The sequence below is a fragment of the Thalassophryne amazonica genome, chromosome 22 (assembly GCF_902500255.1).
Source record: "Thalassophryne amazonica chromosome 22, fThaAma1.1, whole genome shotgun sequence".
Lineage (NCBI taxonomy): Eukaryota > Metazoa > Chordata > Actinopteri > Batrachoidiformes > Batrachoididae > Thalassophryne > Thalassophryne amazonica.
The window spans coordinates 18,738,752-18,761,386 of NC_047124.1; positions in this window are offsets into that span (position 1 = coordinate 18,738,752).

A 22,635-nucleotide genomic window follows, 5' to 3' on the forward strand; every position below is an offset into this window, starting at 1 on the left:
TGAAAAACCACATTCTGCACACATTACAAAAGCATGGCTGCAGAAGAAGTGGTTAAGGGTAGTGGACTGGCCTGCTTGCCTGGAGTCCTGACCTGCCCACAATAGAGAATGTGCAAAACAAAACTGAAATAAAAATTGCAACAATGATGACCCTCTGCTGTTGCACACCACAGACTAAAACAGTTAAATGTGGTCTATTAAACATTAGGTCTCTCTCTTCTAAGTCCCTGTTAGTAAATGATATAATAATTGATCAACATATTGATTTATTCTGCCTTACAGAAACCTGGTTACAGCAGGATGAATATGTTAGTTTAAATGAGTCAACACCCCCAAGTCACACTAACTGCCAGAACGCTTGTAGCACGGGCCGAGGCGGAGGATTAGCAGCAATCTTCCACTCCAGCTTATTAATTAATCAAAAACCCAGACAGAGCTTTAATTCATTTGAAAGCTTGACTCTTAGTCTTGTCCATCCAAATTGGAAGTCCCAAAAACCAGTTTTATTTGTTATTATCTATCGTCCACCTGGTCGTTACTGTGAGTTTCTCTGTGAATTTTCAGACCTTTTGTCTGACTTAGTGCTTAGCTCAGATAAGATAATTATAGTGAGCGATTTTAACATCCACACAGATGCTGAGAATGACAGCCTCAACACTGCATTTAATCTATTATTAGACTCTATTGGCTTTGCTCAAAATGTAAATGAGTCCACCCACCACTTTAATGATATCTTAGATGTTGTTCTGACTTATGGTATGGAAATTGAAGACTTAACAGTATTCCCTGAAAACTCCCTTCTGTCTGATCATTTCTTAATAACATTTACATTTACTCTGATGGACTACCCAGCAGTGGGGAATAAGTTTCATTACACTAGAAGTCTTTCAGAAAGCGCTGTAACTAGGTTTAAGGATATGATTCCTTCTTTATGTTCTCTAATGCCATATACCAACACAGTGCAGAGTAGCTACCTAAACTCTGTAAGTGAGATAGAGTATCTCGTCAATAGTTTTACATCCTCATTGAAGACAACTTTGGATGCTGTAGCTCCTCTGAAAAAGAGAGCTTTAAATCAGAAGTGCCTGACTCCGTGGTATAACTCACAAACTCGCAGCTTAAAGCAGATAACCCATAAGTTGGAGAGGAAATGGCGTCTCACTAATTTAGAAGATCTTCACTTAGCCTGGAAAAAGAGTCTGTTGCTCTATAAAAAAGCCCTCCGGAAAGCTAGGACATCTTACTACTCATCACTAATTGAAGAAAATAAGAACCCCAGGTTTCTTTTCAGCACTGTAGCCAGGCTGACAAAGAGTCAGAGCTCTATTGAGCCGAGTATTCCTTTAACTTTAACTAGTAATGACTTCATGACTTTCTTTGCTAATAAAATTTTAACTATTAGAGAAAAAATTACTCATAACCATCCCAAAGACGTATCGTTATCTTTGGCTGCTTTCAGTGATGCCAGTATTTGGTTAGACTCTTTCTCTCCGATTGTTCTGTCTGAGTTATTTTCATTAGTTACTTCATCCAAACCATCAACATGTCTATTAGACCCCATTCCTACCAGGCTGCTCAAGGAAGCCCTACCATTATTTAATGCTTCGATCTTAAATATGATCAATCTGTCTTTATTAGTTGGCTATGTACCACAGGCTTTTAAGGTGGCAGTAATTAAACCATTACTTAAAAAGCCATCACTTGACCCAGCTATCTTAGCTAATTATAGGCCAATCTCCAACCTTCCTTTTCTCTCAAAAATTCTTGAAAGGGTAGTTGTAAAACAGCTAACTGATCATCTGCAGAGGAATGGTCTATTTGAAGAGTTTCAGTCAGGTTTTAGAATTCATCATAGTACAGAAACAGCATTAGTGAAGGTTACAAATGATCTTCTTATGGCCTCAGACAGTGGACTCATCTCTGTGCTTGTTCTGTTAGAGCTCAGTGCTGCTTTTGATACTGTTGACCATAAAATTTTATTACAGAGATTAGAGCATGCCATAGGTATTAAAGGCACTGCGCTGCGGTGGTTTGAATCATATTTATCTAATAGATTACAATTTGTTCATGTAAATGGGGAATCTTCTTCACAGACTAAGGTTAATTATGGAGTTCCACAAGGTTCTATGCTAGGACCAATTTTATTCACTTTATACATGCTTCCCTTAGGCAGTATTATTAGACAGCATTGCTTAAATTTTCATTGTTACGCAGATGATACCCAGCTTTATCTATCCATGAAGCCAGAGGACACACACCAATTAGCTAAACTGCAGGATTGTCTTACAGACATAAAGACATGGATGACCTCTAATTTCCTGCTTTTAAACTCAGATAAAACTGAAGTTATTGTACTTGGCCCCACAAATCTTAGAAACATGGTGTCTAACCAGATCCTTACTCTGGATGGCATTACCCTGACCTCTAGTAATACTGTGAGAAATCTTGGAGTCATTTTTGATCAGGATATGTCATTCAATGCGCATATTAAATAAATATGTAGGACTGCTTTTTTGCATTTACGCAATATCTCTAAAATTAGAAAGGTCTTGTCTCAGCGTGATGCCGAAAAACTAATTCATGCATTTATTTCCTCTAGGCTGAACTATTGTAATTCATTATTATCAGGTTGTCATAAAAGTTCCCTGAAAGCCTTCAGTTAATTCAAAATGCTGCAGCTAGAGTACTGACAGGGACTAGAAGGAGAGAGCATATCTCACCCATATTGGCCTCTCTTCATTGGCTTCCTGTTAATTCTAGAATAGAATTTAAAATTCTTCTTCTTACTTATAAGGTTTTGAATAATCAGGTCCCATCTTATCTTAGGGACCTCGTAGTACCATATCACCCCAATAGAGCGCTTCGCTCTCAGACTGCAGGCTTACTTGTAGTTCCTAGGGTTTGTAAGAGTAGAATGGGAGGCAGCACCTTCAGCTTTCAGGCTCCTCTCCTGTGGAACCAGCTCCCAATTCAGATCAGGGAGACAGACACCCTCTCTACTTTTAAGATTAGGCTTAAAACTTTCCTTTTTGCTAAAGCTTATAGTTAGGGCTGGATCAGGTGACCCTGAACTATCCCTTAGTTATGCTGCTATAGACTTAGACTGCTGGGGGGTTCCCATGATGCACTGTTTCTTTCTCTTTTTGCTCTGTATGAACCACTCTGCATTTAATCATTAGTGATTGATCTCTGCTCCCCTCCACAGCATGTCTTTTTCCTGGTTCTCTCCCTCAGCCCCAACCAGTCCCAGCAGAAGACTGCCCCTCCCTGAGCCTGGTTCTGCTGGAGGTTTCTTCCTGTTAAAAGGGAGTTTTTCCTTCCCACTGTCGCCAAGTGCTTGCTCACAGGGGGTCGTTTTGACCATTGGGGTTTTTACGTAATTATTGTATGGCCTTGCCTTACAATATAAAGCACCTTGGGGCAACTGTTTGTTGTGATTTGGAGCTATATAAATATAATTGATTGATTGATTGATTAAATAAAATTCAAATTAATATTGATGGTAACCTTGTCACGGAACACGAAAGGATTGCAAGTGCTTTTAATGATTATTTTATATCCTCTGTAAAGGAGTTATCTTCTGTCTTCACATCTCCTGATATTACAACAGTGCAGACAGGTCTTCAACCATTGTTCTCCTTTACAGAAGTCTCCCAACAAGAGATATCTGCCACTTTTCAATCCTTAAACAACTCTCACACACGGGATGTCACTGGCTTAACAACGAACTTCCTGAAGACACACTCTGAAAGCTTTGTACCTTTGTTTCACCATCTGATCAATTTATGTATTAGACTCTCTGTGTTCCCATCTTCCTGGAAAACTGCTCTGATCATTCCCATATTTAAATCAGACAGCCCTACATGCATTTCAAATTACAGACCAATAGCTATACTTTCAACAGTATCAAAATTACTAGAAAAAACTCTGTATAATCAACTTATCAACTTCCTGGAGAAAAACCACCTGCTCAGTGACTCTCCACTATGTCTGCTCTTCTACTGTTCACTGAACATATACGCTCTGCTTTAAACAAATGACAGGTTACAGGTGCAGTTTTTATAGATTTCCGTAAAGCATTTGACACAGTAAATCATCTAATTTTACTAAGTAAACTTCAGTCCTTTAAGCTGTCCCAAAGTGTGTTTGACATGATTACATCCTATTTGAGTGACAGGTCTCAAATAGTCAAAATTGGTCAAACTAAATCTCGTCCTCTTAAATACAATATCAGTGTACCACAAGGGAGTACTCTTGGTCCATTACTGTTTCTTCTTTATATTAATGATCTTCCACTTATATGCAACTATTCTAAAGTTTTATTATATGCAGATGACACTGTACTCTTTTACTCCGACTCAAACCCCAATTTTGTAAATGCTAAATTGTCATCTGATCTCAAAACACTCCAAAATTGGCTAACGGATCACCACCTTAGTATTAACATGAAAAAGACAGAATGTATGTTTTTTCATTCCCCCAGGAAGCAACTCCAAATGTGCAACACAATCATGTTCTCCGATTACAAACTGCACATAACAACAACGTATAAATATCTTGGTGTGCTCTTGGATTCTCATCTTAATTACAAAGAACATGTCAATTCTCTGACCAAGAAACTGCAACAAAAACTATATGTCTACAACAAAATCAGACCATATTTGACAACCTCTGTTTCTCACACGTACCTCCATGCCGTAGTCCTCTCCTCTATCTCCTATTGTTTGCCTATATGGTCTCTCACCACAAATGATATTCTTGATCCTGTGGCTCGACTGTACAACAGAGCTTTTAAAATTCACGGTCAACTTCCAGGTTGGACCCACCATTGTATAGCTCTGTCCAGATCAAATGCTCTGACCTTCAACAACTATATAAGTAGTATGGCTATTAGATTCTATTTTCAGTTAAAAAACGTCAACCTGCCACCAGCTCTGTTGGCTCTAGTACCAACTACAAACTCTCAAAGGAGCACCAGATCAACATCGGTTACATAGTGTAATTATCAAAGCTAATGTTTTTGCTAGCGGATTAGCTTTTCAGGTAACTTTTAAAACCATCAGCATACCAATTATCTTCCGATAAATTTAGTTCTGATAACTTTCAGTCCACTAACATTTTTTTTTGCTGATAAAGTGAGCAAAGTGTAACGGTCAAAAATGTTTGTAAACCCTAAAATCAAACCTTTTAGTCTGTCTGTTGTGTGTTTGTAGCTGTCGCTTGCTGATGACGTCATCATTAAGTGCAAACTCTGATTGGCCGGTCGACGTAGGGAGCATTGTGGGTAGTGTAGTTCAGGTTCACTTTGGACGTTACAGTGAGTGTTACCATCCACTCAACGCAGAAACAAAACAGACTAATTTTAACATTATTTTATTTTATTTCTTTGTGGCTGATGGCATAATTTAATCGCCCAGACTTGGTGGGAGAGAGGCGATCTCACGGCGCAGCTGTGTTACAGAGGGACTTTTCTTAGACACCGTTTTGGATAATCAGGACGCTTTATGTGGATTATTTCTTCAGAATTGAATGAACCCCACTGAAACTAACAAGTAAGAATTTATATTTACTACATATCTTTTACTCTGCCAATCAATGCATTAATGGATGTATTTCGGTTGTTTAAGCCGCCGGGTTCAAAGTGTGTGAAAAAAGCAGCAGCTTTTAGTTCATAAATGACGGTGTATCTAATACCGAGATAAACTGTGACTTCTAATACTGGGTTTTACTGCTTTTGAAAGATGATTTTTGTGCGTTCTTTTTGTGTTTGTGATCCTTGAATTTACCCAGCAGCCCCTGCGGCGCTTAAAGTGAAACTGGATTATCAGAAGCCGACAGTGTAATCTGAAGTGGCCGTGTCCAAATCAATGCTAAAAGTTATCGATTATCTGTAATAAAGATATATTTTTTAGCAGTTTATCGGTTTAGCGTCATAAAAGATAAGTTTTCAGTTATCGGATTAATGGTTATCGAAGCTAACTTTTTGGCTAGCTGTGCCCATCACTGGTGAGAAGGAACAGCAACTTTACAAAGTAACCCAGCCTCAAAACTCTGAGCTCTGCAGAGACATTGATTTCCACTAATGGAGCATGAATTGTCACAAGCTTCAGTCTCACATGCTCCACTATTAAATTTGAAATGTTGCCCAAGTGATATATTTGTATTTTCATAAAGGCAGCAGTGGGGCACATATCATCGTATTAAATCTTGTAACTGTAGAGGAAATGCAATGTGACAGATGCTTGTTCCTTTTTACCATCCACACTCAATAAATTAAATTGGGCTATGAACGCTTTTTTATTGAGAACCATGTAGAGCGATATAATTAAATTTATCTGTAGCGCAATAGACATTTATTTGCAGGAATATGGCCTCCAAAGGCAAACTTTGTTAATTTTATACAGCAAAAACTACCTATATAAAGTTTGTATTTCACCTTTTCTTCCTAATGTGATACCTTGTTATGCCCAGAAGTCTAGAAACATTTTTGCATTAGTTGGTCTAGTTATATTTGCACTCACAGAAATATTTAACTCTAACTTTTAAGATTTATGTGATGTTATTACATGACAAATTCCCATTTACTTTTTTTTTTAGATAATTTTAATACAAACCTACCAAATAAACCTTACATGATGCATAATGACAGTATTTATCTAAAATACATAATGTATATTGTTTGAATTGCATAATAATTATGTTACCTATACAAGATAAATGGCATAGGTAACATAATTATTATACAATTCAAACAATATACTTTATGTATTTTAAATAAATACTGTCATTATTACTGATTTAGAGTAATTATATTTTATTAATACTAAATACATAAAGCTGAGGATTATGCATTTCAAATAAATAGGATTTATTACAGTAATGAATATGCATCATGTAAGGTTTATTTGGTAGGTTTGTATTCAAATTATCTAAGAAAAAGTAAATGGGAATTTGTCATGTAATAAAATGACATAAATCTTAAATGTTAGGGTTAAATATTTCTGTGAGTGTGCCCTTCATACTCAGGGGGCTTTAATGGGATCATAATAGAATTATTGCAATTTTACATGGGCATATTCCTGCAGATAACTTAGTTGCAAGGATATATTTAAAAAAAGTGATGGAGTGACACAACCAAATACAGATGGGAAACGAAACCTGGTCAAGAGATGGAGAGATGCATGCGCATAAGTCATGTTTGTAGTTTGTTTGTTTGTATCGCTGTGACTTATACTCTGGTGTAACTTATATACCAAAAAATAAATATGTAAATTTTTAAAAATATAACATGCTCTATGATAATAATAATAACAATGATAATAATTGCTATTTATAAATGGCTTTCCCAGGAATTGCATCATTAAACAAAATAAAGTCCAATAAGGCGAGACACCAGTAATAAAAGAAATAGAACAAAAAATTAGTAAAATAATAAAATGTAATTATGTGCACTAAAATCCAAAATTATAGACCTGATAAAAAAAATCAAATGCATTCACACAATCCATGCCAATCTGATTTTCATTTAATTATTTATTGGCTTTTTTATCCAAACTGTGCCAAATAACATCCGATATATTGTCCAATGCATGTTCATTTGCTCACTTTGCTTATTTTTGGAATAAAAGATAAAAGTCCTTATCTTAATCCTATAATGCCTGGCTCATGAAAAAAATGTAACATGATACTTATTGCATTATAGGGTTAAGTAACAGTACAGGCTGTGGTGTTCACAATTCTTCCTGTTTTGTCGAAACTACATCAAGTAACATCCAGTACATTGTCCAATGCATGCTTATTTCTCCATCTTTTGGAATTTGAAAGTTCTTGTGTTATGTAACAGCACAGACTGTGGTGTGCACATGTGTTCACTGTGTTCCTGTCTGTTGTTAAACTCACCCCCAGGGAAATACTGTGTTACAAAGTTAGTTCCACACACAGAAAAATAGTCAGACTTCTGACAGATGCATTCAATAACGTTAGCTACACAAAATATGGTGGTTTGATTTGTGTGAGGTTAATTTGAATTCTATCTATTTGATTGTATTGTATTTATATGGCCCCAAATGACAAAAATGATTAAGTGAGCATTATATAAAACAGACTCTGTATTGTATTAAAAAATGTCATACAATTTAAAGCAATATATAATGCAATTAAAGCCGGTAATATGACGGCAGTCAGTTCATCTGTACTTTGCCTAGTTTTGATTCTCATGGTGGCATTCCAGACCCTGTTCTCAAAGCAGACAGATTGAGCCGCACAGTATGTCTGTCTTTCCCCAGACAAATATAGCCGTGACATTTAAAGAGCCTGTAGTTTGGCTTGTTGATTCATTTTGGCAGGCAACAGTTTGTAAACTCACAAAACCATATTCAGACCAACAAAGTGGTCTTTATACGATGCTTCTTTGCACAATAGATAGAGACTGAGTCAGCTAAATTTTAAATTAAAATTCATATACACACCCACAAAACATATAGGTGATGGTGACATGGCAGCTTGTCAAATGGGAACCATTTAATGTCTTTTATTTCATTTATCTAATCTTGATGTTCTTTGAGACACTAGGAAATGTGTAAAGCCACACCACCTGATTTTCAGTTCTCTGTATACATCAGTGGAGATTTTGTATCCTCTTCAGCTTCATGAACGGCACAATCCCATTCCTAATTTTCCTAATTTTCGTACTGAGGTAATATGTGCTATTAACTGAAGGAATTCCAGAAATGACAAATCTTGCAGTTGAATGAATGGTGACTCCAAAAGTGACTCATTTCTTGTAGAGCCCTATGTTAAATTCCCCCAACTTAAGATCACAATTAAACATGTTTAGAGCCTAGTTTCCCATACCATGAAAATAGGTGATGAGTGATTAATTGTACTAATGGATTATTTAAGAAGTCTGTGCTTCTGTATTTATGTATCCAATGTTACTCCATAGTTTGTAAGGTAATAACCCGATCATAATTTTTAAAACCATCTGTTATGAAAAACACTGCCGACTTTGCCAATTTATAGGCTGGCCGGGAATTTGGCTGAGTGAGCGCTGCCAAGATGCCGGCGTCCATAGTTGCCACATTTGAGCTTCAAAACCACTCTTCAGAAAACCGTCACGGAGGGTTTGTCCATTACAAACTATGGTTTCTCTCCATGTTGACTGAGCTAAGAAGACAGTGTGCAAACACTGAGCAAAAAAAAAACAAAAAGTGCATACAGGTATGGGCCTGCCTCAGAGCTGAGGGAAAATATACTGACTGCTGTTCTCACCGTAAAAATATGACGATCCTAAAACCGCAGAGCAGGTCTCTGAGGTGTGAGCTTATATAAACGTAAGTGTACGTGTTCACCAGCCGCCATCAATCTGCTCTAATTTGGCACAAGATGAGAGGGAGAACCTTTATGTGAAATTTACAAGAAAAGGAGCACAAAGATTAATGAGGTGTGTACTATACCGCACATAAAAGGCACCTGATAGGAAAAGCATGTGAGACTAACGAACAGGGGTTGGACCGCCGCTTTGATTTCAAAGGACAGCCCTGCCCTTTATGACATGCCACGAAACACACTGAATGTGCACAATATAAAACTGTAAGCATTACCGTAATTATTAAGTAATATTTTAAAGTGCATTTTCACTCTTTTTGTTTTAGTAGATATTATAGGTAATTTGTTTTTATAGAACTCTTAGAAGTGTTGTTATTTTTTAGGTTTAGTTAACTTTTCTGTTAATTTTGGGTTCAGTTACCTTCTCATTTGTTGTCACGCTCAGTTATCGTTTTTGTTAGCTTTAGGTTGAGTTATTGAGTCTTTCAGGGTTTTCCCAGCATGCTTTGCACATGGTGCGCCGTTTCATTAAGTGGTGTCAACATTACGGTTTTTATCGTAAAATTTCAATGTCGAAAGACCCGTATTTGACAAAATAGGATGAAAAAAAAATCACAGATATTGGAGGTCAGTGTTCTCTATGAATTTAATTAAGTCCAACTTGCAGATTATACTGTAGAGAAAGACGTGGTGCGCCGTTTCATTAAGTGGTGTCAACATTAAGCTTTTTATCGTAAAATTTCAATGTTGAAAGACCCGTATTTGACAAAATAGGATGAAAAAAAAATCACAGATATTGGAGGTCAGTGTTCTCTATGAATTTAATTAAGTCCAACTTGCAGATTATACTGTAGAGAAAGATGTGGCGTGCCGTCTCATTAAGTCGTGTCAACATTAACGTTTTTATCGTAAAATTTCAATGTCGAAAGACTCGTATTTGACAAAATAGGATGAAAAAAAAATCACAGATATTGGAGGTCAGTGTTCTCTATGAATTTAATGAAGTCCAACTTGCAGATTCTACTGTAGAGAAAGCTATTTCATTACAAGTTATGAACCCTTTTGTGTACATGTTCATTCATATTTTACGATAACGCTTATAAATGTGCCTAATCTTTCACTATTGACACCTTCACAGTGTCAAATCTCGCCCGTAATCAGGTTCTTGCTGGGGAGGCCGAGATTTCGTTGTTAGTGTAAACAAGCGTTTGCGGCAACTTGTTTGCAACATTGCATCATTATGGAGGTGAGTTCAACCAAAATATGTATTTAGGTGTTTAACTAAGATAATCATGAGTCTCATGTCGTGAACGTACTGAGATTAACCTATCATACCATGGTGCTAGTTTTTCATGAAAAAAAAATGCTCCCATGACACAAGGAAGCTAAATCCAGTATCAGTTGAAGAGCTGTCAGATGAAGAATTTAAGTGCTATTTGAAAGAAATGTTGAATGTTTTCCATTTGTGCAATGGAAAGAATATTTGCATGAGCTGATAAACGGAACATACCATTCAAAGACCACGACACATCTGAATATCCTGGTTCATAATGACTGTACCCCTACCTGGAACCTCTAATATTTGCCAAGAGATAAACGGGTTTTCAAACCGTAATGATGCAAAACCATAAAATAGTCGAAAATTGGACCATGAACACAAGAAACAACTTTCTGTGTGTGTGTGTCCCAGTACTGAGAGCCTCAATTTTGGGCAGTTGCCCATGAAATAATGCTTGGACCTAAACTAAAAATAAATAAATAAATAAAAGAATAGAAATACTTGAAGTGTTGTATTTCTGGGGGCATTCTGTTGAATGTCTCTGTAGATTCTCATTTTCCTAGTAGAAAAGTTGCAATCTTTCTATCTTTCTATGCAATATGCATGACAATGTTTCATCTTTTCTACTCCGCAAATCCTCACGCGAACCAGTTTTTCTTTCATATTATGCAAACACGGGGCAACTTGAAATAAGCTTGGCAACAGTCCACTGTTCATTCTGTCAGTTATACACATTGCCTTGGGGAGTTATAAAACTTCATATAAATCTAAATACTAATCCCACACGTCACTTTCCACATCAGTCTTTTTATTGAAAAAAAAAAATTGTCCTCACTGTCACATTTTGTAGTTTTGTACACATAATAAAACTGTCACATTTATTTTTATTGCATTACTGTTTTTCATTTGAGCTTTCAAGCAAATGCAGGATTTCACCTCTATGCCTGACATTGTGTTTGAGTAAGAGTTACTGAATGAGTAACGTGTAAGGTGAGCGGTCTGGGCCGGATTGAAGCGGCTGAGTAGTGCATGAATAATGAAAAGTGATAGAGTCGAGCCGCGGCTGTAAAATCTACCAGTGTCAGTGTGGGATCCTTCTGAGGAAGACTGGGCATTTCAAATTCTTCCAAAAATCTTGGACAGTCTATTCCAGTGTGTCTGGTTTGAGTTTTTAATCCTGTTACAGTCCAACTTCTCCAATTAAAGCCAATATCATAAGTCAGTGTCATTCAAAAGATGGTGGAGGTGTCAGAGAGGAGGATGCTGAGGAAACTGTTCAGCATCCTGGACGACACCTCCCACCCCCTACATGCCACACTGACGTCCTGTCAGAGCAACTTCAGCCACAGACTGAGACCACAGAACGCCACAGGAGGTCTTTACTACCTGTGGCAACCAAACTGTATAATTCCTCCCCCCTTCTGCAGGATGAATACATAATTAACAGATTATTTAGAGTGATTCAGATACTAAGAGTTATGTGCAACATTGACGAACATCTTCTGCAAATGTCTTCCAGTCATGTTGCAGAAATTTGTTGTACTTATTGTAAAAACACCCAACAGCAAAATCTTTTCCTTCGGGATATATAAAGTTGGTCTTATCTGATCTTATCATAATCCAAATCATGATGATGGTATTTCACAATGTGGTGGTTTTTCTGTACCAACTATGACCAACATTTGGAAGGACAAGCCTTAATCATAAATGTTTCCTTTCTTGTATCCAAAAATATGAAAACATGAAAACTGGTAGAGATAGCGGATGGAACTCAGCATCCAGGTACTTATCAGGTCCAGTGGTCATAGAAACCAATTTGCCCAACAAAGAAGTGGGAAATTTCGGTCCAACGAAGAGTGCCCATCATGTACAACCCACAGTTCTGAAAGTCCCCCAGACTCCTCATCTTCTTGCCATGTTGTAGTCCAAGAAAGGTAAGATGAGTCTTCATTTATTTCGAGATTGCACTCAGCTAGAGGAGATTAATAGTGGATAAACTTGTAATAACTATAATCTTAAAATATAACGCAATGCTAAAATACCCTTGGCTGTATGAGCATTGTGTTGTATATAATTTGCAGTTCATTAAGTAATTATTAGGTTCCAGCTAGCAACCAGACTGTGACATCACAGTGCAGCTCTACTCTGATTGGCTGTCACCCTGCCACTCAAATACTAAACTAAACGCTGCTAAATGTCTTTTAAATCACTTCAGAGGAAGTGTTAGGTTCTAAAAACAGCATTTTCAGTTTTAGAAGTGTTTATTTCTCGCTAGCTTTTATATAATATATGACAAAGGTTATATTTACACACAAATGAAACTGAGTTTCCACTTAGCTAGCAGCATGTGACGTTACCATGCTAACATGCGCTAAATGGATTGTAAATCCTTCCAGATGTGTTATCAGGTTACAGAAACAGCGTTTTCAGTTTTAGATATGTTTATTTTCTCGCTAGCTTTTACATAATATATGACAAAGAGGTTATATTTACACACAAAGGAAACACTTTCCACCTAGCTAGCAGCATGTGACCTCACCATGCTAATGTGCACTAAACGTCTTTTAAATCACTTCAGAGGTATTATTGGGTTCTAAAAACAGCATTTTCAGTTTTAGAAGTGTTTATTTCTCGCTAGCTTTTACATAGTGTATGACAAAGCGGTTATATTTACACACAAACAAAACAGAGTTTTGATTTAGTTAGCAGCATGTGACATCACCATAATAACGTGTGCTAAATGACTTGTAAATCCTTCCAGAGGTTAAAAAAAACAGCGTTTTCAGTTTTAGATTTGTGCTAGCTTTTACATAATATATGTCAAAGAGGTTATATTTACACACAAAGGAAATGGAGTTTCCACCTAGCTAGCAGCATGTGACGTCCTCACTCTAACATCCGCGAGATCATGCCATAAAATTAGGTACAGAATGTGACTTTTTAACCTCTTAGTGTCCTAAGAATGTTCCCTGTGAATTTGAAGACTGTGGCGGACAGACGGACAGACAGACAGACAGACAGACAGATGGACTGACACCAGGTCTTCATAATACATGATGGCCATATGTTGGCCTTGGGTAAAAATCAAGAGGATTCATTTTTGAATGCTTGTGTGACAGCAAGACATGCAATATTTACCACACAGAAGAAAAACCCATGACAACAGGACCTGAACCAGACACACTTACTAAGCACTTGAGAATGATTAGTAATCCACATTAGCTGATAAAAGTGCAGAGCGATGCATCACTGTGTATAAAGAACCCGAAGTTACAATACATGAGTCAAAGTTTGAGCTGCCACATGTTTACCCAGCTTAGTCAGGGATATCCCAAGGAATCAAGACACTCCTTGGACCAACTTTTCTCCACCTTGTGACTTTAGATCCCTTTTATTTGTTTTGGGAAGGTTAAGTCAGCACACCCTGCACACTCATTGTTAGCACATGTTCCGGCACTGTGTAATTACGGGCTGTTACGGCGGTTCTGTTGCTCGCCCCCTGGGGTTGGAGGCAATCCCGCATGGACAACCAGCAGAGTGCCGGTCCGTAATTTGTACTGGCAGCCCTCCAATCACAGTACTACTTGATCTTTCACATCTCATCTTGCACTCTGTCAGGTCTTCAGCTCCAGGGGAGCTGATGAAGATCAGGAATCGATAATCAAAGGACAAAGCAAATCTGATAACTGGAATTGACTCATGGGTCCCATCAGCGTGACCTCACACGGGACTCTTTGTCTCTGTCAGTTTCGGTACATCCGCCCTGGTGTGTTTGTTGCCATATCAGTGTGTGGACTGAGTTATATTGACATACAACACAACTTGTCTTGGACACAAGATTCCAATGAGGGTAAAGAAAGAAGATGCTAGGCTTTATCGCACTTTGGTCGTTAAGCCAATCACGGCAAAAGCCCCCACGAGTCTAAGTGTGCGGTCCCTGGGTCTTACTGGAAAGCATTGAGTGTTATTGTGTCACTTCCTACTTGTTTTTCCACCTCTCTTCTGGTACATTTTGTGCTTTAGCGTATGAGTACCATTCCACGTGGGCACAGGAGATAACGGGACATGCCACTGCAGTACATTGTCTTCTTTACAGCAACACTTAACATGCTTGGCATTCCTCCACAGCCTTTGACACCTCTCCTGCAGGGACTAATGATAGCTGTCAAAGCAGGTGAAACATTATACTGAAGGACAGTTTGTCTTTAGTAGGCTTCTATGATGTCATGGCACCCCTATAGTTAGCATCGACAGAATGTCCAGAACATGTACATTATGTGACAAGTGAAAATATTTCAAAAAGATCAAGATTACGTTACAAGTAGACAAACAGTTTTTTTTTTTTTTAAGTTGAGCTGGTTGTAGAGAAAGTAGTTGACTGGGATAAGGAGTTGGGCAACGTGGAATCCAAGGTATTTAAAGTCTCAAGTAGTAACCTACGTGTCTTTATTGTTGGCATTTATAGGCCATGTTTCCCACAGTCTCATTCCACTGCCCTCAATAGCTATCTAGACAGAACAACCTTTGGGATAGAAATGGCATTTAAAATGTTTTATCATCACTATTTCTCAACAAAATTGCAATATGGCTTACCTTCTCATGAGCCTCTTTTTATCTTTGATGTTTTAACTTGTCTTGCTTTTATTTTATCTTGGGGCCGTCCTTGTTGTTCTTTTAGCTTTTTTAGCTTTTTTTTTTTTTAGCTTCTGTGTTTACCAGATGAGATGACTTACTCACTGTAAACCAATTTTACCCAAGGGTATAATAATAAATTGAATCTTGAATCTTGAGTCTTGAATCTTTTATATCTATGCAATCCAAAAAATTGTAGAGCAGGTTTCAGTGGGATAAGGAATTGGGCCACCAATATGTAAACCTGTGTTTCATTCATGTTTGTGTGCTTAAATAAGACACTTTATCAGCATTGTCCTAGTCCAACCAGCTGTAAATAGACATTCGCCTTGGGTGGGAAAGTAACCTGTGTCAGGCTGGTGTCCTGTCCGGAGGGAGTCGAAGACTCTTATCTGCTTCACATAATGGAATCCATGGATAAGCCAAAGATTGCTACTTCCCAAGTGCAGGACCAACAGACTGAAAAACTCCTTTGTCCTTCAGGCCATCAGACTGTACAACTCCTCACTCAGGGGGAGGAGGAGTAACCGGAAGACAGAGGATGGGAAGGAGAGGAACAGTAGCAGCCAGGAAACCAGTATTGATCAGTATGTCTGGTATTTATATTTGTTTAATTATATTTATATTTGCAAACTCTTTTTTTTAAACTTTCTCTTTTGATACTCTGTGTACTGCTGTATAATGCTGCTGGAACCTCAAATTCTCTGAGGGAGTCTTCCCAAGGGATTAATAAAGTTCGATCTAATCTAATCTCTAATATAATCTAGGCACAAGTAGGTGATATATGAGCAGAAATTATGCTCACAGGTCAAGTCACATTTCAATCGCTTAATGAATTCCTATGTAGGTTATTGTAATTGCTCATGTGTATGTTTATACATAACATAACTTGGAAACAGATGAGCAGATTTTCACCAAACTTTGTAAGAATATTTCTTGGTTGAGTGTCTATGGGGGATTAACTCGTGAAGCAGATTAGTCAAATGTCAAAATCAAGGCTGAATTATTTCTATTATTTAGATATTAAATGTTTGTGAAATGGTTGATGTTAAGATACTTAACATTAAACCATTTATTAAACCATTACTTAAAAAGCCATCACTTGACCCAGCTATCTTAGCTAATTATAGGCCAATCTCCAACCTTCCTTTTCTCTCAAAAATTCTTGAAAGGGTAGTTGTAAAACAGCTAACTGATCATCTGCAGAGGAATGGTCTATTTGAAGAGTTTCAGTCAGGTTTTAGAATTCATCATAGTACAGAAACAGCATTAGTGAAGGTTACAAATGATCTTCTTATGGCCTCAGACAGTGGACTCATCTCTGTGCTTGTTCTGTTAGAGCTCAGTGCTGCTTTTGATAATGTTGACCATAAAATTTTATTACAGAGATTAGAGCATGCCATAGGTATTAAAGGCACTGCGCTGCGGTGGTTTGAATCATATTTATCTAATAGATTACAATTTGTTCATGTAAATGGGGAATCTTCTTCACAGACTAAGGTTAATTATGGAGTTCCACAAGGTTCTGTGCTAGGACCAATTTTATTCACTTTATACATGCTTCCCTTAGGCAGTATTATTAGACGGCATTGCTTAAATTTTCATTGTTACGCAGATGATACCCAGCTTTATCTATCCATGAAGCCAGAGGGGACACACCAATTAGCTAAACTGCAGGATTGTCTTACAGACATAAAGACATGGATGACCTCTAATTTCCTGCTTTTAAACTCAGATAAAACTGAAGTTATTGTACTTGGCCCCACAAATCTTAGAAACATGGTGTCTAACCAGATCCTTACTCTGGATGGCATTACCCTGACCTCTAGTAATACTGTGAGAAATCTTGGAGTCATTTTTGATCAGGATATGTCATTCAATGCGCATATTAAACAAATATGTAGGACTGCTTTTTTACATTTATGCAATATCTCTAAAATTAGAAAGGTCTTGTCTCAGAGTGATGCTGAAAAACTAATTCATGCATTTATTTCCTCTAGGCTGGACTATTGTAATTCATTATTATCAGGTTGTCCTAAAAGTTCCCTGAAAAGCCTTCAGTTAATTCAAAATGCTGCAGCTAGAGTACTAACGGGGACTAGAAGGAGAGAGCATATCTCACCCATATTGGCCTCTCTTCATTGGCTTCCTGTTAATTCTAGAATAGAATTTAAAATTCTTCTTCTTACTTATAAGGTTTTGAATAATCAGGTCCCATCTTATCTTAGGGACCTCATAGTACCATATCACCCCAATAGAGCACTTCAGACTGCAGGCTTACTTGTAGTTCCTAGGGTTTTTAAGAGTAGAATGGGAGGCAGAGCCTTCAGCTTTCAGGCTCCTCTCCTGTGGAACCAGCTCCCAATTCAGATCAGGGAGACAGACACCCTCTCTACTTTTAAGATTAGGCTTAAAACTTTCCTTTTTGCTAAAGCTTATAGTTACGGCTGGATCAGGTGTCCCTGAACCATCCCTTAGTTATGCTGCTATAGACTTAGACTGCTGGGGGGTTCCCATGATGCACTGAGTGTTTCTTTCTCTTTTTTCTCTGTATGCACCATTCTGCATTTAATCACTAGTGATTGATCTCTGCTCCCCTCGACAGCATGTCTTTTTCCTGGTTCTCTCCCTCAGCCCCAACCAGTCCCAGCAGAAGACTGCCCCTCCCTGAGCCTGGTTCTGCTGGAGGTTTCTTCCTGTTAAAAGGGAGTTTTTCCTTCCCACTGTCGCCAAGTGCTTGCTCACAGGGGGTCGTTTTGACTGTTGGGGTTTTTACGTAATTATTGTATGGCCTTGCCTTACAATATAAAGCGCCTTGGGGCAACTGTTTGTTGTGATTTGGCGCTATATAAATAAAATTGATTGATTGAAGATATCATCATAAGGATGTCATGATAATTTGTCATCATTGTCTGAAAAACACATTTTTCTGGGATATTTCTGCAACCACTCGGGCGAGGAGAGGTGATCTCAAGTTTAAATCAACCAGGGTAGATTGAAGGTAGATGTATATTGAAGGTATATGTCATGCAGTGATGTGATGTCACTAGAACATCATGAAATGTAATTAGCAATCATGATTGTCTGAAAATATGCTTTAAAGAAATCATTATTTTTTTTAACTATCAGTTTGAATCACTTTACATTGAAAGATGTCATAAGTAGTAATATTCCCACTGGTCAGTCACTTTTAGATGGAGCCAGTCACCAGAATATTATAGTCGGACACAGCTGTCGAGAGACTTGGCTTGGACAATGTTTGTGCCGTTGTCCATAGTGACACATACCATCTAATCCTCATGGAGCTCCCAAGATAAGAGTCTTCACAATACGGTCGTCGCGAAAATAGTAAATAGTCATCACAACACCCTCACGTTGTGACCACTGTGCAAGATGATGCCAACAAAGACAATTTGTTGTGACCGGATTGCTCTGGCCTGACTGCAAAGATTTTATCTAACTTAAAATATCACATTGAATAAAGATCTTCATGATCACCATTGTGGCAATCAGTATTTTTTTGCTTGCATGCATGCATCTGTCTGTGTGTATTATGAGTATGGACACAATATGGCAGAAGACTGATACTTACACAATATATACCCCCTGAGGGGTACATAAGATAATTAATGAGGGTCAGTAATAACTCATTGACAATATTTGGGGAGCCGTTGACCGTGGTGAGTGAAGTTCAAAAAGATACTGTACCACTGTTTGCACTTAAAGAAAAACAATAAATGAAATATTTTATGAGCTGAAAACTAGTTTTTACCTAATTGGTATCACTTAAGTTAGCCAAACAATACGTACAATCCTGTCTCATTATACCATGGCCTACACAAAAATGTAAAAAATTTAATATGCTCCAATCATATTGAAATGTATACCAACTTATTTGTCTGATCATAAAGATTTGAAAAAGGTATAGGTTGGACTATCTTTGGCTGAATGTTATGGAGTTATGAGGTAAAAACAGCAAAAAATGGGTGGTTCATTATATATAAAATATATATAAATATAAAAATATATATAAAATACCTGGCTATAGGTACCACCCTGGGATGGCTAGCATACATTTTGTGTGAACCGTGATATACAAAGACTGGATTATGTGTTGTTTGGACATCTTAAGTGGTACCAATAACCTGCTTGGCCTATGGACTACAAGGTGATATTTGTTAAGCCCAAGTGCATTAGGCAGGGGTGTCAAAAAAGGGACAATAAGGACAAGGATTCTAGGGGCCCATGATTGACAGGGGCCCAGAGAGGCCCCTAATACAATTCTAATACTGACAAAAAAATATAGGGGGTGGTCCAGTAAGATTTCTTTTCATGGGGCCCAAAACACCTGGCAACACTCCTGGCCCGTGGCAGCCCCCCATTCAAGGGGCCCCTTGAAATGGGTCAAGGGGCCGTGACCCATTTCACTATCTACTGAACTATAACTACTTCATCATTTGCATAAGAACTAAGTCCTATGCAGGTCCTGATGCCCATTGGTACCGGTGCTTATCACTGGATTCTGTAGCATGAAGTGAATAAGAATTCACGACTCCCTGTGGACAGGCCATCAATCCAATGCACGTTACATCCCCACCCAAGACCAGTATCCATTTACAGCTCGGTGGACTGAGATAATGCAGAAGAAATATCTTATCTAAGGACACAGACAAGGAACATGAACAGGAACAGAAACCAAGTCTGCAACATTGGGCAACAATAAGGGCAATATAAGGTCTGGCTGGTGCTACTTACTGGCCCCAATAGGTGGCTCCCAACAAATATAATCAGATTACATTGTATTGCTTACAAATGTGAATGAAGTGATATTACTTGGGAATGTATTGTGATCAGGTCAGGTCTTGGAGCATGTTCTCATGCCGCATATTGAAGGGATATATGCTAGTATTAGGGTACTGATTTGCAAGTGGTACGTTATCTACGGTGTCTACATGGTGGAACATTGTGCAATTTAAATGCATTTTGTTACATATATTTTTGGTTAAGAGTTATGTAAAAATGTAGCAATGTGGTGATGTAATATTAAAAATAAGACGTAAAGACGCCAATAAAAGGATTTGGATTACTATGAGGAGACACATTCTTCATACTTCAAGGCAGAATAGCCGATTTGTATATCAAAGAAAAGGCTTTAGGTTCACATCTTTCTATTGTTACATGTTTTTTTTAATCATTATTTGGCATCAGAAATAACTCAGATGTCCTTCATATAGAACAAAAAGGACCTGCGTCTGTTATACTTTTGGGTGCTTTTTGTCCATTGTGCGCCCATTTCTCCAAGGGATTCAGTCGGTAATTTAATTGAAAATTAATTGAATCACAGTTAGAAATGAATGTGCAGCGGAACAGAGCGAAACATATGAATAATATTTCAAGAGCTAATTACGCTTAGGGGGTATTATCTAACTGGTCTTTGGAGTTGCCATCCAACCAAGTAAAATTAATTCTTCATGCAAATTCCAAGGAAAGGAGAGAGAAAGGTTTAAAAAACCGCACAAATTCATCTGTCACTTGCACTTCTAATCCTAGTGGTGCCCAGAGAATGTAGGATTTGCCTCTGATTAGGGCAGGGTGAAAGGATCGTGTGCCATTTCTTACTCCAGGAATATTAATGTATCATAAATTTAATGCAGCGTTCCATATTTTAAACTGTGCTTGAAAACAGCAGTAGTTAAAAAATAACGCAATGCTAAAACACCCTTGGCCGCATCAGCATTGTGTTATTTATAATTTGCAGTTGTTAATTCATTAATTATTAAGATCCTATTGTCTTACATACAATTTGTACATGTTCAATAAAGTTCCTCTATCAGTCAAAAGCAATATTAGCATTTTAACAGCATCTGCATAAGGCCTTGTGTGTGTATGTGTGTGTGCGTGTGTACATGAGCTTTTGACAAGATCGGAAGTTGTGTAACCAATTAATATTTGTAGATCACCCTCTGTGCATTTGCAGATATTAAATGAGACAAATTTAACTCCATAGGAATTTAGCTTTGAGTTAGGTAAAGTTAGCATGCACACTGACGGCAGCGATTTTGCTCTAGAAGTGTTATTAGGTTCCAAAAACAGCATATTCGGTTTTAGAAAGGTATATTTCTCACTAGCTTCTACATAATAAGTGGCAAAGAGGTTGTATTAGCACACAAACGAAACTGAGTTTTGCAGCTAGCTAAACTAGCCTGTGACTTCATCACGCTAACGTGGGCGAAATGGCTTCTAAATCACTTAAGAGGGCTTATTAGGTTACAAAAACAGCATTTTCTGTTTTAGAAAGGTTTATTTCTCACTAGCTTCTACATAGTCAAAGAGGCTGTATTAGGACACAAACGAAACTGAGTTTTGCAGCTAGCTAAACCAGCCTGTAACATCATCATGCTAACGTGGGCAAAATGTCTTCTAAATCATTTCAGAGGGCTTATTAAGTTCCAAAAACAGCATTTTCTGTGTTAGAAGTGTTTATTTCTCACTAGCCTTTACATAATATATGAGAAACATGTTAAATAAACACATAAATTAAGTGATTTTAGAGAGACCTGCCACTGGAGTCGTGAGGTCGTTGGACAGCGGTGTTTGCTGATACCGATTATCTTTGCAGGAGATCAAAGGTCCAAGTCTTCAGAGTCTTGGGGCTTCTTGTCTCTGTGACCGAAAGTTCTAGGCAACAACTGGATGTCTTAGGTACCAGATTGGTGACCACTAGAAAACAAGTGAATTGTTATGTAGGAAGACTCTGATGAAGAGTATCACCTGCATTATGAAGGAATGTCTACTTTGACATTTTGGTCTCTCAGTGTTGAGGATTCCCAGCCCAGTCAAGTTTTTTTTTTTTTTGTGCCCCCGTGACGGCGGCTTTTTTATTTTGCTATGGATTCCATCATCTAGAAAAGGCCAAAGGGATACGAACATTTCACCAGACTATGGCAGATAGATGTGTTGTGTGTTGGGGGGTGTGGCTGGACATTTTGGTGTTCTTTTCTTTTCTTTGCTCTCCAGGTGACATGAAAACTGATTTGTCTGTGGAGAAGGTGCTGGCTGAAGAGTCCTTCACCCTCATCAACATCATGTGCAGCACCTGTGAATGGTGCTCACATGCAACCTTAAAGACTTTCAGCTGAAGCAGATAATTGGATGGCGTTCTGCATTTAAGTCATGTGTGATTCAAGCAGAACTGCCGGGAACTCGACCTTGTGATGTTCGTTTGTGAGACGCTGAGGACCGCGCCTGGGTTTGACACATCGAGCCCGTGAAGCAGGAAGGGTGAGGGACACATGCTGTCAGCACACATCAAAGGTGATTAAGTGTTTGACTAATTGTTGATAGTAACTTGGTATTTTGTTACGCAGTATACTTGAATTGTGATGAGAATTGTGCAG